The 15,664-nt window shown below is 42.6% G+C and overlaps 1 pseudogene across 1 annotated transcript in view; it reads left to right on the top strand.

Moving 5' to 3' along the window:
• The first annotated feature begins 3,696 nt into the window (after positions 1-3,696).
• The window catches only part of LOC311240474 (myosin-4-like), a 33,010-nt pseudogene continuing 21,042 nt past the window's right edge, over positions 3,697-15,664 (top strand). The window contains exons 1-14 of the transcript in view: positions 3,697-3,897; positions 4,434-4,577; positions 5,486-5,642; positions 7,200-7,227; positions 7,313-7,426; positions 7,707-7,799; positions 7,881-7,944; positions 8,646-8,744; positions 9,203-9,306; positions 9,669-9,807; positions 10,558-10,676; positions 10,758-10,907; positions 14,712-14,882; positions 15,237-15,543. The product of the transcript in view is annotated as a myosin-4-like (transcript). The remainder of the gene's footprint in view (positions 3,898-4,433; positions 4,578-5,485; positions 5,643-7,199; positions 7,228-7,312; positions 7,427-7,706; positions 7,800-7,880; positions 7,945-8,645; positions 8,745-9,202; positions 9,307-9,668; positions 9,808-10,557; positions 10,677-10,757; positions 10,908-14,711; positions 14,883-15,236; positions 15,544-15,664) is intronic.

Raw genomic sequence — 15,664 nt, forward strand, 5'->3', positions numbered from 1 at the left:
GAGTTTACGTCGTTTCTTAGTCTGTTTCTTTCTAGTTTGAGTTCAGTCACGTGGGCTTGGAGTTCACTGCTCGTGCTTTTAGTAAGCTTTGACTGACTTTTACGAAACTCAGAGCATTTTTTGTCTCTGGTTTTCATAGCGGCCAGTAGGGAAGGGACGGCTTTCAGTCACAGATAAGGATAGAATATATCAGGATAAAATTTACAGTATGTATTGTAAAAACCAGTGGTGGAAAGTAACTAAGTATTTTTACTCAAGTACTGTGCCTAATTTTGAGGTACTTGCACTTTACTTGGGTGTTTTAATTTTAGGGAACTTTGTACTTTTACTCCACTACATTTCAAAGGAAATATTGTACTTTTACTCCACTACATTTCAAAGGAAATATTGTACTTTTTACTCCACTATATTTATTTGAACCCATCAGTTACTACAGTAGTTACTTTGAAGAAACATATTCTGCCTAGAAAACATAGCAAAAATATATTAAGATGATGTACTCTCAAATTTGAAGCCTGTCAACTTCAAGAGGATGTAATCAGAGCAGCATAACCGGACCACATATCACTTTAATTTAACCTTTAATCAGAGCAGCATAACTAATTGGGGTTGAATGCTCCCAAGCACTGGAATACACAAACATCACATAGAATGCATACATTTACTTGAGATACAATATACTTCTCTACCTTTACTTAAGTAGAATTTGAATGGAGGACTTTTACTTTTACCAGAGTACTATTTTATCTGGGTATTTCTACTTTTACTTAAGTAAAGGAACTGTGTTCTTCTTCCACCACTGGTAAAAAAAAAAAAAAACATTTGACAGAGGAATTTTTTTTATAGAATTTAAGGAATGTGTCGAATTATAAATAGAGGAAAAAGCCGTTGAATTCCCTGGGAGCAAAGATGAAGTGGATGACTTCTACTTAACATCATATGGCCTTAACAGCCTTCTATAAACTCTGGCATCACACTGGAGTGGCACACAAGAACACTTGAAACACATACTTGTGCTATATTGACATTTGGTGATTGAGAAACATGAATAGAAATCTACTCCAAGGCTTTTGAACGGATCCCAGAGGCTTTTTTGGATTCATCGCTAACCCTGTTATTGGGTCTCTCGGGGCCCACTGAGAGAGAAGCCTGGATGCTTGGTAGCTCTGGTGAGGCCATGTGTGAGATCTGCTGAGGCTTGTCTAGAGAGTGATTTTGCACAGCACCTTATCGGACATGAATAAAATTGATAGAATTTGAGTCAGTTCACTATAGTCACTTTGTCAGAACAAAGTCATGTCACCTACTACATGTCTGAAATGAATATCTGATATATCTGAAATTAAAAAAATAAATAAAACCTAACCTTCTTACTGTACTATCATGCACTCTTCCTACTATACTAATATAGTCCTTACTACTATGCACTCATCACTGCACCACCCAAGTTTCAGCACTGATTGATGAACATTGTTACTCAGTTGTAAGAGTCGTACCCTTCCTGCTGACTTGTCGTACAGTAAGTCGCTTTGGATAAAAGTGTCAGCTAAATGACAAAATGTAAATGCATTGCACAACTGGCCATCCTTGTCAGGGTGATCTCTCATTGAATTGTTCTTCTGATGTTTCGAAAATAAATAAATAGATTCCTATGATGGTTTTCCGGGAGCCTTCCCTTATCAAGGGGCAGTGGTGGAAGACGTACACAGTTCCTTTACTTAAGTAAAAGTAGAAATACCCAGATAAATTAGTACTCTGGTCAAAGTAAAAGTCCCCCATTCAAGTAAAAGTAGAGAAGTATTTGCTATTGAATGTACTTAAGTATCTAAAGTAAAAGTACAAATTATACATGGTGTTTGTGTATTCCAGTGCTTGGGAGCATTCAAAACCTTGATCCATTGACCTCTAAAGTTGGGTGGTATGTGGTTCAGTTATGCTGGTCCGATTAAAGGTTATGTTAAAGTGGTATGTGATCTAGTTGTGCTGCCCCAGTTACGTCTTCAAATGTGAAAGTATAATCTTTATACCTTTTTGCCATGTTTTCGATGCAAAATTATTCAAAGTAACTAGTAACGATGGGTTCAGATAAATGTAACCCCAATCAGTTCTTCAAAGTAACTAGTAACTGATGGGTTCAGATACATGTAGTAGCGATACATGTAGTAGAGTAAAAAGTACAATATTTCCTTTGAAATGTAGTGGAGTAAAAAGTACAATATTTCCTTTGAAATGTAGTGGAGTAAAAGTACAATATTTCCTTTGAAATGTAGTGGAGTAAAAGTACAATATTTCCTTCGAAATGTAGTGGAGTAAAAGTTCCCCAAAATTTTAATACTCACATAAAGTACAAGTAACTCGTACAAATTATGTTTTAGATCATTCCAATGCCTAATTCTGTTTTATGAATTCAATGTTGAGCTCAGTGTAAATATAGGCACATCCATGTATCCAGGCATTCAACACTAAGTCCTAATCGGATTTCACAATCTCACATGGCTTTGTCATTCGTTGAACCAATGCAACGCGGTAATTATATGAACCAAAAAGGTCAGATATGACATAGCAAACATTAAGTTACCACCTTTGTCTGACAAAATGTAAATGACTATAGTGGGACACTAAAGGTCTCTACAGGGAACGTGCTAACTGTTGCCTGTCAACCCCAGGATGTTCTCCACACAGACCCCAACAGTGATCTCTAATGGACCCTGATCCCCCAGACAGCCAATGCCAGAATCCCAGCAATGTCCTAACAGGCCTAATCTTCCCTGATCCCAGAAAACGAGGCCTGTCGTGTCAGGACCCAAAGCCCTCATAAGCTGTCGTCCCATAATCATCATTGCATTTTAATGGACAGGCCTGAGGATTACAATCGAAAACCACTTTTAGGTGACACAATACATCTATACATAGACACTTCAAAACACAAAATGGACATACTTGACTTTTTCCAAGGTGGCGAATATAAGCCAGATTTGATCTCTCCAAATATAGGAGAAGCCGTCCTTTATAAAAAGCTGTCCAACTTAAGTCTCGTTAGTGTGTGGGTATGTGTCTGGCATACTGTGAGACTGCAAACAATTAACAACAGCACCGGCTAGGCTGTAGCATCCAAAGTCTCCGAGACACTTTGTATAACCTGTGGGATTCCTGCCTACTGTACCAGTACTTCTACTTCCGCACTGAGGTAAGAGCATTGGGCTTTCATCTTTCTTTAATGTTTCTTTGCAAGGGATGCTGGTTGCTGAATACTTGTCAATTTAATTATTTTTTAAATTGAATTCATATGAGTCCGTCTTAACCCGTGTGTGGTGTTCAGGTCTGTGGGACCCGTTTTCAGTGTTTACTAAAAGAGAAATTATACAATTAATAATTTTGTTTAACCTGAGACTCGTTGGCCGTGGCTCATTTTATGTGAAGAACATATGAAAGAACACCTTTTCATTGAGGGCACACTGTGCACCTCCCCTACACATGTATATTACTATGAGGTGTTTCCAAAGTGTGGAAATTGTTGGTGTAAACATGGTAAAGATGTAATTTTTGTAATTGAGTTAGTTAAAGTTGCACTAATTGTATGGCATCATTATTTAAAAGTCCCAATAATGTTGTGGTTTCCACCACACATATTGGGTGAAACCCAAACACCACACAAGGGTAAAACAGATGCACGTCATGTTCCTACAGCTGAAGAAGATGGGTGATGCTGAGATGGAGATATTTGGTGTGGCTGCCCCATACCTCCGCAAGCCAGAACGGGAGAGGATCAACGCACAAAATATGCCGTTCGACGCCAAAACAGCCGTCTTTGTGGCCGACCCAAAGATGGAGTATGTGAAAGGAAAGATCAAGAACCTAGAGGGATCCAAGATCACCGTGCTGACGGAGGAATTGAAGGTGTGTGACGTGTGTGTGTGTGTGTTTGTATGTGTGTGTGTGCACCACAATAGTTTACACCAGTACCAACCATCCTAGATGTCGATTTAAGACTATATACTACCTATCTTGCTAATATGTCTATAGCCTACTATGCACTCAGAGTGTAACACTGTGATATTATTTGAGGAACAATGCCACTGACCCTTAGCTGCCAGAGATGTACCCCTCCTGGTGACATGTTGTTCACAATCTGTAAGTCGCTTTGGATAAAACTAATAACAATTTGACTAAATTGTACATTTCTAATTGTAAGACCAAGGGGATGTGATGTAATACCTTTCAGAATGAAACAGTACTGTGCAAACTGTAGCTACGCTGTAATACGACAACTTCATTTGTTTGACTCCAGCTGTGATGTATTCATCCGGTGAACAGGATTTAATATGCAAAGAACAAGACTATCTGACATCGTGTTCCCTGTCATCTTTCCACCTGCCGTGTTCACGTTTCCTAATCTAGTCACGCGTGACTGAACCCGTCTCTCAATGTCCCAGGTTGTCATAGTGCAGCAGGATGACATCTGTCCCATGAACCCTCCCAAGTTCGACAAGATTGAGGACATGGCCATGTTGACCCACCTCAACGAGCCGGCCGTGCTGTTCAACCTGAAGGAGCGCTACGCGGCTTGGATGATCTATGTGAGGCACCGATCACTTAGACTCGTCTCTGGACCACACTCCGTCCAGTGGGTTAAAACTAAGACACCTAGGGCGGTTAGGTGGCCGAGCGGAGATTGCGTTCGTCACCAGCCCCGGAGCTGTGAGCTGGATTCGCCTGTTCGAATCCAGCTCACAGCTCCGGGGTTGTCACCAGCTTGGCTGGCCGTCTGCACTAATACAATTGGCTGTATTAGAGGGTGGGAGAAGCTGGCGGGGTGGGTCCGGGTCGTTGTAAACAGCGACTCCTACAGTTCGGTCGGGGCGCCTGCTAAGCGCGGATAGGACTCGAGGGGGATAGTGTGGTCCTCCCACACGCTACGCCCTCTCAATGAGAATCCGCGCTGCCAGGTGAAAAGAAGCGGTGATTGGCTGGACGTGTGTCGGAGGAAGCACGTGGTAGCCTCCACTCTCCCAGATGATCTGACTGTGGGGGGTAAGTGCGCAGCGACCAGGAAGGGACTGGGAATTGGCATACGACTAACATTGGGATGGGAGAAAATCGGAGGAAAATGGAGGGGGAAAAAGACCAATAAAAAATAAATAAAAAAAACTAAGACACCTGATTTATATTCTGTATTTCGTCATGACTGTTGATGTGCTTGCGATACAGAACAGACTGCATATTCATTACAGTTGACTAGAGGACATTTACATAATGTAACACAGCATATACAGACCAGATTTATATTTCAAAGTACTTTGATTGATTGATTGATTGATTGATTGATTGATTTGAGGTAAGATAAGATAAGATATGTTAAGATAAGATAAGATATTCCTTTATTGGTCCCCTTGGGGAAATTCAGGGAATTGATTTCATTCATTGACTTATTTATTTATTTACTTTCATGAATCTTGTCGTCATGAGGTCTTCTCTCTCATTCTAGACCTACTCTGGGCTGTTCTGTGTGACGGTGAACCCCTACAAGTGGCTCCCGGTCTACAACCCAGAGGTGGTGGCTGGGTACCGTGGGAAGAAGCGCCAGGAGGTCCCGCCCCACATCTTCTCCATCTCGGACACCGCTTACCAGTACATGCTCACAGGTATACTACACGGCTTTCATAGCGGAGTCACACAAAAATATTAAAGTTCAGGATGTTGTATCCCTAGCACTATTCCCTACTTTTATTCAAATTTAGTGTATATGTAACGGATGGTACCGCGAAGCGCAGTCACGATGGACTTCAGATGTTGTGAAGTGACTGGGGTGAGTAGCGGTGCTATGGGTTGAACTCACTCTCATCCTCAAAAGACACATAGACACGTTACAAAGCACGTCTTGGTATAGCGGTCTGTGCTGTTGCCCGCGGCGCGGGAGACTTGGGTTCGAAACTCCCTCGGGGCATCGACGTTTAAGGTGCCGATGTCACAACCGTTACATATATATTCTACAACAATCCTGCACAATTATACAGCCCTGTCCTCTATTCTATTGTATTTTTATTCTAATTTAGTTTATATATTCCATTTGATTTAATTCTACTTAAAACGCTTTTTTTAAATGTTTTTATTATTTACTCCTATTTGCTTTGTAAGTGTTGATATTGTCTGTTAATGTTGATGCACCAAATTACCAAATTCCTTGTATGTGCAAACTTACTTGGCAATAAAAACTTTTCTGATTCTGATTCTGATTCTGATGACAGTAGCAATGACGTTGTCGATCGGTAGAGTCCGTTCTCAGCACAACCCATGCTGTTCTTCATACAGGATACCCACCGCTCCGGCCAGTTAGACACACAATTAATAAGTCAATGGGGCCACACTCCTGTCCGTACTAGCCTGTGAAATAAACACTGAAAACTACTTTGGGATGCACTGTGGGCACTGTATTTCAGGGCTGGAGCATGGGCCTGGTGACTTTGCATTGGTTTTGTGCTGACTAGCAGGAGCTGTGTGTAGCCAGCAGTGTTGTACTGTAGTACTCGAGTCAGAGTCCTAGACTCGTGACTCGACTTGGACTTGAGCACTGATGACTCGGACTTGGACTTGGACTCGAGCATTGACTGCATTCGGACTCGGAAGGTGCAGACGCGGACTCGGACTTCTTAATTGATAAATAGTTATTATTTGTATTTGATTTTTTGTAATAGGCCCTAATAATTTGGCATAGGATATTGATGGCTAGTGCATTTGTTTGGCTATTGTGTCACAAAGTAAATGAACTCCCTTTGAAATGGTGACCGCTGTGTCATTTATGTTTAATGTACAGTAGAACTTCTTTATTTGTATGTCAGCTCTTTGACTGCCAGAGTGGAGTGGACTCAACCTTGATGACTTGGACTCGGACTTGGACTAGGGTAATGAGGACTCGGCTCGGACTTGACTCAGGCTCTTCTTTGGTGACTCGGACTTGGATTCGGACTCGAACACTGGGGACTCGAGACTCGACTCGGACTCGAGATTTAGTGACTCAACTACAACACTGGTAGCCAGTATGAAAAACTGAAAAGCGGACTCTACCGATCAACAGCATCTAAGTAAGTAGGAAATATGGCTAGGGGTCCAAAATGAGCCATATAGTCTATAGTCTTCTGTACAATTAGTTTTTGCAATGAAATTGAAATACAATGTCACAAGGAGGTGTTTGTTTTTCACAGATCGAGAGAATCAGTCCATCCTGATCACGTAAGTACGAGTTGCTTCACTGACTGATTGTTTTGACTTAAATTACAATTGCTCATCTCATAATGGTCCGTGTGACCCTTGACAGTGGAGAATCGGGTGCCGGGAAGACTGTGAATACAAAACGCGTCATCCAGTACTTTGCAACAATTGCGTCGATGGGAGACTTAAGCAAGAAGGTGCAATTTGGGGGGAAATGCAGGTTTCATCCAATAATACATTACAGAAATAATAACACAACCACATAGCAGGGTTGGGCTCCAATTCAACCAATTCAGGGAATGGATAAGAAACTATCCGACCCACTGAGAAATAAATGAGAACATCATGAGTAAATAAACAGACTTTTCTGTTTACATTTTGACCTGATTGAATTGAGAGTGGATCGAGCCCAACGCCGTCACATAATAAACAATGTGTAATGTGTCGCGCCAGCAAATTCAGATGTTAACATATTTGACCTCATCGACTTTCTCTCAAAGGGGACCCTGGAGGATCAAATCATCCAGGCCAACCCGCTGCTGGAGGCCTTTGGGAACGCCAAGACTGTGAGGAATGACAACTCCTCTCGCTTTGTAAGCTCCTATTATGAATTCCGCAGTGTGGCAGCTGAACTGTAACAAAGTCACTTCAATAACCTGAAACCGCTCTTCCAGGGGAAGTTCATTCGCATCCACTTTGGAACAAAGGGGAAGCTGGCCTCAGCAGATATTGAAACTTGTACGTTTGCCAACAGTCATATCGTTGTTATTTCGGTGGTATTGAAGATGTTGTAAGTGGTATTTTTTTGGGTTAAATATCTCTACAGTACACTCCGTCAGCCATCACTGATATAGAGTGTCTGGTCAGTAACATGGGTCTCCCAGTCCCTCCGCTCTGCAGGAAACACAAAATACATTAAATACATCTTCCTTCCCACTTTATCCAATCAGGAGAGAGAACCCTATATATTTTTACTTATTGCCCAGCCAAATTTGCTTACTGCACTGGTAGATTATTGTACTTGTTTCAAGCACATATTGCTTAAAACTTGTTTTTATTGTTTATTTTTGTCAGACCTTTTTTGCAGTGTGTGAGTTCTCTCTCCTGATTGGATAAAGTGGGAACGGGTGACCAGAATATGTATTTTGTGTTTATTGCACAGCAGAGGGATTGGGAGACCCATGTTACTGACCAGACAATCTATATCAATGATGGCTGTTGGTGTGCAGAGCTATCTTTTTTTTATTTTATTTTTTAAACATACAGACCACTTATTTGAACAAAGCCAATACCACTTACAGCACCTTTAACACTTATTTTAACAAAGACAATACCACTTACAGCTCTTTTAACACTTATTTGAACAAAGACAATACCACTTACAGCACCGTTGATTTGTTTGTGTTGCATCCTTTGACCTGAACTGTCCTCATGTTTAGACCTTCTGGAAAAATCCAGGGTAACCTTTCAGCTCCCTGCCGAGAGGAGCTATCACATCTTCTATCAGATCATGTCAAACAAGAAGCCGGATTTAATTGGTAAATATAGAAATTGTCCTCAAGGGCCACTTTGCCAAAAAACAATGCTGATTTATTTTGCATAATCTCACACACACATCGAAAAACTCAAAAGTTTTATGTACTGTACATTTGTGTAGTTTGACGGTTATTGAGGGTAAATTAGTTTGAATTCCACCAGTGATGTCATCGAGGACATTGAATCCTTGTGTTGTGTTAATTACAGCTCAATGAAATGATAAAGTAGCAGTCCCTATAAGACAGGTTTAGCTATTTCATCTACATCATCTCATTGTGCTGTAATGAACACAACACAATTAAATCAGCATTGTTTTTGTGTGTGTAGTGGTTGCTTTAATGTCTTTTATAGGCATAGCAGCTATAGAATAATTTTAACTATAAAGCAAAATATAAAACTGAAAGCTGGAACCAGTGCTGAACTGGAAGGTCTGAGCATCAACACCTGTGCTTGTTTCCAGAGATGCTGCTGGTCACCACCAACCCCTACGACTACCCTTTCATCAGCCAGGGGGAGCTCACCGTGCTGAGCATCGACGACACAGAGGAGCTGATGGCCACAGATGTGAGTACACCTCCCTGACAAGTATTTTTGCTTGGTTCCCTCGGAGGATAAAGGGGGCGGGGTTTTAGATACAGTGCTGATGGCCATAGATGTTCCCTAGATACCAAGAACATGCTAATTGACCTTGTAGAAGTGGAGCAATCTTCCATTTACATGGGGCATGTACTTTTAGGCAGATTTTCTGAAAATATTAAGGTTAAGTAGAATTTGAATGAAGGACTTTTACTTTTACCAGAGTTGTAAATTTGTTTGGTATTTCTACTTTTACTTAAGTAAAGAAACTGTGTACTTCTTCGACCACTGAGAACAGTTACAGTCAGTCACAGTTCCTCAGCACCTCTCTCTCTCTCTCTCTTCCACAGAGTGCCATTGACATCCTGGGGTTTAACGCGGAGGAGAAGGTAGGTATCTACAAGCTGACCGGTGCCGTGATGCACAACGGCAACATGAAGTTCAAGCAGAAGCAGCGTGAGGAGCAGGCGGAGCCCGACGGCACCGAGGGTGAGTTGGCTCCGCTTTGAACTGAAATGGACCTAGCTCAAGCCCCGCCCTCTTTTCATGATCCTCCAATCACTACCGTTGCTTCCCTTGGAGGATCAAGGGGGCAGGGTTTGAGATACAGTGCTGGTGGCTCAGTGAGTATTTTTACTCAAGCACTGTACCTAAGTACATTTCCAAGGTACTTATACTTCACTTGAGTATTTTCACATTAGGGACCTTGGTACTTTTGTACTGTACCTTTTACGCCACTAAATGTATCTGAACCTGAATCGGTATTTACTTTGAAGAACAATATTTTATATTAAAAACATGGCACAAGTTGATGAAGATGATGCACTTTCAAGTCTGCCAATTTCCAAGAGGATGTAATCTGAGCAGCATAACTGGACCGCATACCACTTTAACATAACCTTTAGGGGTCAATGGATAGAGGTTTGAATGCTCCCAAGCACAGGAATACACAAACGTCATATAGAATGTGCACTTTTACTTTTGATACATACCAAATGCAACCATTTACCAGAGTAAATAGTTGCATCCTGTGTCTTTGAAGGGTCTTGTGTTCAACAGCCGGATTTTCCAACATTCTCTCATCTTTACTTTCTCTCTACCATTCATTCTTAGAAGGAGCAGATAGGCCATAGAAGTCAGAAAAGACTCAAAGCAAGTGTGTAGTGAGTGTGATGATAACTTTAAATGTATGAATAAATCATCAATACGGTCTGTCGATTTGCTCTGTCTTTCCAATAGTGGCAGACAAGGTCTCTTATCTCATGGGTCTGAACTCCGCTGACTTGCTGAAGGCGCTGTGTTACCCCAGAGTGAAGGTCGGGAACGAGTATGTCACCAAAGGACAGACTGTCCAGCAGGTAACATCTTCTACATCAGCAAACCTCATAGTTCAACACACTCCACTCCAGCGGTTCTCATGAAAAGTGATTAATTCTCAGGTGAATAACTCCACGGGTGCCCTCTCCAAGGCAGTGTACGAGAAGCTGTTCATGTGGATGGTGACCAGGATCAACCAGCAGCTCGACACCAAGTTACCGAGGCAGTATTTTATCGGCGTCCTTGATATTGCAGGGTTTGAGATTTTTGAGGTGAGTATTGATGCCCGAAGATACCGACGCAAATGTTTCCAAACCCCTGTGATTAAAGGAACATGCCAACATTTTGGGAAATTAGCTTATTGTCTTCTCCAGAGAGAGAGACACAAAGATAGATACCAGTTTCCTCTCTGTGCGTTCAGTAGAAATCTATCTGGTTGCACGTTAGCCTAGCTTAGCACAATGAATGGAAGCGGACATGGCCGGTTAGCCTAGGCATTGTCCAACTAAGACCTCTCCCGAAGGCTAACCGGTCAGGTCCGCTTCCATTCATTGTGCTAATGTAGCAGGGTGGATTATCCCTGCTTTATGGGAGTGGTTGTACACGGCCACCTGGTAGCGAGAACGCAGCAGAGCTGAGTCCAGCTGGGTCCCCGACTGTAGGCCAGGAATGTTGAAATGGAGGTCGGGCAGCAGGAGTGGATGGGGCCTAGGATTCACTGACCTAGGAATGGTACGCTGGTCCTTCTTGCCCTCCAGGGCGATCAGCAGTAGCTCCCCACACACCCACACTTCCCCCAATACTTCCTGGGCCCTCCCACACCCGATGGCAGTAAGATGGATGATATATTCGCTCCCCAAAGCAGTACTCTTCCTTAATGACGAGTGGAGACCTTTTACAATGAACTATAGGCAGGGGGTGGGGAAAGGGTTAAACAATAATGAGCATTACCCGGAGAGAAAAGGGTTAGACAGAATGCACATTAATTAAGCATTACATCACGCGCAGGAGTGGGTTGTGACAATTAGACCATGCCTAGGGGTGGTCGTTAGACCCCCCTAGGCATGGTCTAATTGTCACAACCCACGACTACAAGTGGTGTAATGCTTTTATACAACTGGCACATTCATCCAACCTTATTGCTATACAATAAACACACATTAATTGAAGATTTATTGAAAAAACCATCCGCCAGAAAAGGTAGTTCCCACAAAAAAAAAAGAGAAGTTGCCTCCATGTGGAAGCAGCTCGGAAGTGCATCCAACTGTTCTCAGTAGGACATCCAACAAACTAACACATCCAACTGTCTTTCAACTAGGCATCCAACAAACTAAGACATCCAACTGTCTTCCACCTAGGCATCCAACAAACTAAGACATCCAACTGTCTTTCACCTAGACATCCTGTTACAAAGGATCAGATTAAACCGAATATATATATTTATTGATTGATATATATTGCATAGTATTTGTATATCGTTTGATATCCCTTGTATATTCCTTGTACATATACACGGAATGTCCCTTTAGCCTAGTACAGACCATAATATTTCATTCTCCTATTGGACAGCGGTCCACAGGCGCCAGGGGCCATGCCTCCGGAGTCAGGTTCAAAGTCACCGTCAAGACATGTCTGTACAAGCCCGGCCTTGCCCAGGGATACGCGACAGAAATGAGATTGGCACTAGTTTGTTCGCCGTGCATATAAATATGGCGCAGGTGAATACAGAAGCACTTAGTCTTACTTAGTCAGAAGTCAGAGTTACCCAATAAGTTGAAGCCTCACCCACGATACTCCGTGCGGTGAAGTATGGCCTGTTTGGCCCCAAAATAGAGCATTGAGACCGCGTGCGAATTAATAACTGAATTGTCAGAGTTTGGCGCTATACCGTCGAGTGCGACATATTTCTATTAAGTCAGTAATAGTCTATTTGTGTATAGTGTATCGTGCGGCTAAAGTTCTACAGTGACCAGCATCACCAACGCTTCCTCGTACCAGCTAGAGTGCTTATCCAGGCTGGGCTGCTTTCATGGCGCTTTCACCCGAGGAGACCTAGACGAGAACCGTGTGGACATGTACACTGGATTAATCTACCCGACGACTACATAGCCCTTTGCGGCTGGATTATATTTGTTTTGGTCCTGTGATTTATGGAGCGGAGAATCGCCGACGCCTACACGTGTTGGATTTACCCTGTGAGGAGACCAGTCGAGTCTGCGCCTCAGAGAGCCTGAGGCCGGCTAGCTTTCTTCACTGTGGAGCTACAGTCTACGGAGAACAGCTGTATTCGTCTGTGGATCAAGAGGCTATTGCACCGTCTCCTGTACTTGGAGTCTCCTTAGTCATCGTTGACCAGACTCTCTACTACCGACAGATCCTCTACCCCTGCTGGCTTACAACCGGGGGGACCCTTCCAGTATCTCCCGCTATATATTACTAGTGTACCATAGATATAATTCCCTAAGATTCAGGTTGTATAATTACCTCCTGCGTAACCAGAGAATGGACATTCATTATTGATTTGCCTACGCACATTCCTTTGCCTTATAAGCGCATCCAAAGTATAATAGAGAAGTATATTATGTACCTTTTGCTGCAATAAATACTTAATTATCACTTTGATTGGAACCGGTTCATTGTGGGAAGTGTTCATCATATTTATATATCATGTACTGTATGGCCAGTAATTAAAGTACATAAAGCGGTAGTGGTTTAATGATACCATACTTATCAATACAGTCAGGGAATTGTACCCCTCAGTTACACATCCAACAAACTAACACATCCAACTTTTCTTTAGTTTTTAACCTACTTTCTATAGAACTTAATTCTTAGATGCTTCTATAGAAAGTAGGTAAAACAAATAAAAAAAAAGTTTTCTTTGCCCTATAGGAAAAAAAAGTTTCTTTGCCCTATAAGATTATTATTATTTTTTTTAACCTACTTTCTATAGAAGCAGCTGGGAGGTGCGCTGTTTTAATTGAGCGTGGGTTATTGAATTGATTGATTCCTAATTTTATTACTGTACACCTTGTTTCCAACTGGTTAAGTTTAGGCCCTCTTTCGAATTTGGTTAAGGTTAGAGTTTGGAATCAGGGCTGGTGGTCTATCGCCCTGCTCTAAAGACAAACTCTAACCTTAACCAACTTCGAAAGAGGGCCTAAACTTAACCAGTTGGAAACACAGCCTATACACAGCTAACGCAAGGTGGACAATATCTACCACCTGGTCTTCGGCAGTCGCTCGCCTGCTGGTTCATTCACAATGTCTCTTCCGCATTAACCAAACGCTAAGCTACCGCATACTTCTAGGATAACCCGCTTTGTAACTGAGTTTATCTCTCGCGTGCTGAATCTCCGGAGCTGCCGTTCCGTGCGTCCTCCTCCCTCTGTGGAAAACGCTGAAGAGAAAGCCCCTCCCTCGGCACTGCGCTCTGAACCCATTCTTCTTCACCTGTGTCTCCCTGCCCAACGTAACCACCAGCGCCCCTGGCGGCACCTGTATCCTGTCCCACTATGAATCGTCAATGTTAGGATAGGGAGAATCAAAGAGAGCAGCAAGTTAAGTGTCAATGTCAGGGTAGGGATGATCAAGAGCGGTCAGCCGGTTACACAACGTCCTCGTGAACACAGGGAATGCAAAGGATTAGCGTTAAGGCCCTCCCATAGTCGAGCAGACTGTACACAGAGCAACTCCGCGGAGGTCCGCACGGACTCAAAGGGAGTCAAAGCAGACCCACAGCAGAGTGCAAAGTGCGAAGCTCCTATTTTCTGACGCGCGGACGTCCGCTGAGATCAAAAGCTCAAAGAGTCCGCGCGGACCTCCGCGGAGTCTGCTCTGTGTACAGTCTGCTCGACTATGGGAGGGCCTTTAGACACATTGAATAATAGTCATACATTTTCAGGTGTCTACACTAAGCTATTCTAACATGCAGCCTGATAGCTTTCTACTGAACGCACAGAGAGGAAACTGGTATATCTATCTTCTTGTCTCTCTCTGGAGAAGACGGTAAGCTAATTTCCCCAAATGTTGCCGTGTTCCTTTAACTTAATTGTTGAATATGGTGTCCGACGCAGATGAACAGCTTGGAACAGCTGTGCATCAACTTCACTAACGAGAAGCTGCAGCAGTTCTTCAACCACCACATGTTTGTGTTGGAGCAAGAGGAATACAAGAAGGAGGGGATCGAGTGGGAGTTCATCGACTTTGGCATGGACCTGGCCGCCTGCATCGAGCTCATCGAGAAGGTTCATCATTTTTACTACCTAAAATATTCATATTTCTACAGTACACTGACATACAGTGTATATATATGAGAGGTAACACAATGACATCAGAAGGACAGGCTTGAATTTACCTTGATCTCAAGCCCCGCCCTATTGTCCTTGATCCTCCAATCGCAACTGTGAACACACTTTTGGTTTGTCCGATGTAAGCAACAGGGCGGAATTTGAGTTGGGTCAATTAGGTTATATTCAACAATATACTGTAAATTATTCTACACAGAATGAGAATACAAAACCAGTAGAATAAGAATGAACAAATTATTATTATTAATAATAATAACAACAATAAAAACATAATTTATTTTCCTTTTTTAGCCAATGGGTATCTTCTCCATTCTTGAGGAAGAGTGCATGTTTCCAAAGGCTACAGACTCCTCCTTCAAGAACAAACTGTACGACCAGCACCTTAGCAAGAACAGCAACTTCCAGAAGCCCAAGCCGACCAAATGCAGGGCCGAGGCCCACTTTGCCCTGGTGCACTACGCCGGTACCGTGGACTACAACATCAGCGGCTGGCTGGAGAAGAACAAGGACCCGTTAAATGACACGGTGGTCCAGCTGTACCGGAAAGCTGCCCTGAAGCTGCTGTCTCAGCTTTTCGCTACTTATTCCACAGCTGACGGTCAGTTCATGTTCCATAATCAGTGGTGGAAAGTAACTAAGTATTTTGAGTAACTAAGTACTGTACTTAGTACAATTTCAAGCTTGTACTTTACGTGAGTATTTAAATTTTAGGGAACTTT

The sequence above is a fragment of the Notolepis coatsorum genome (genome assembly GCF_963971535.1).
Source record: "Notolepis coatsorum genome assembly, chromosome: 14".
Classification (NCBI taxonomy): domain Eukaryota; kingdom Metazoa; phylum Chordata; class Actinopteri; order Aulopiformes; family Paralepididae; genus Notolepis; species Notolepis coatsorum.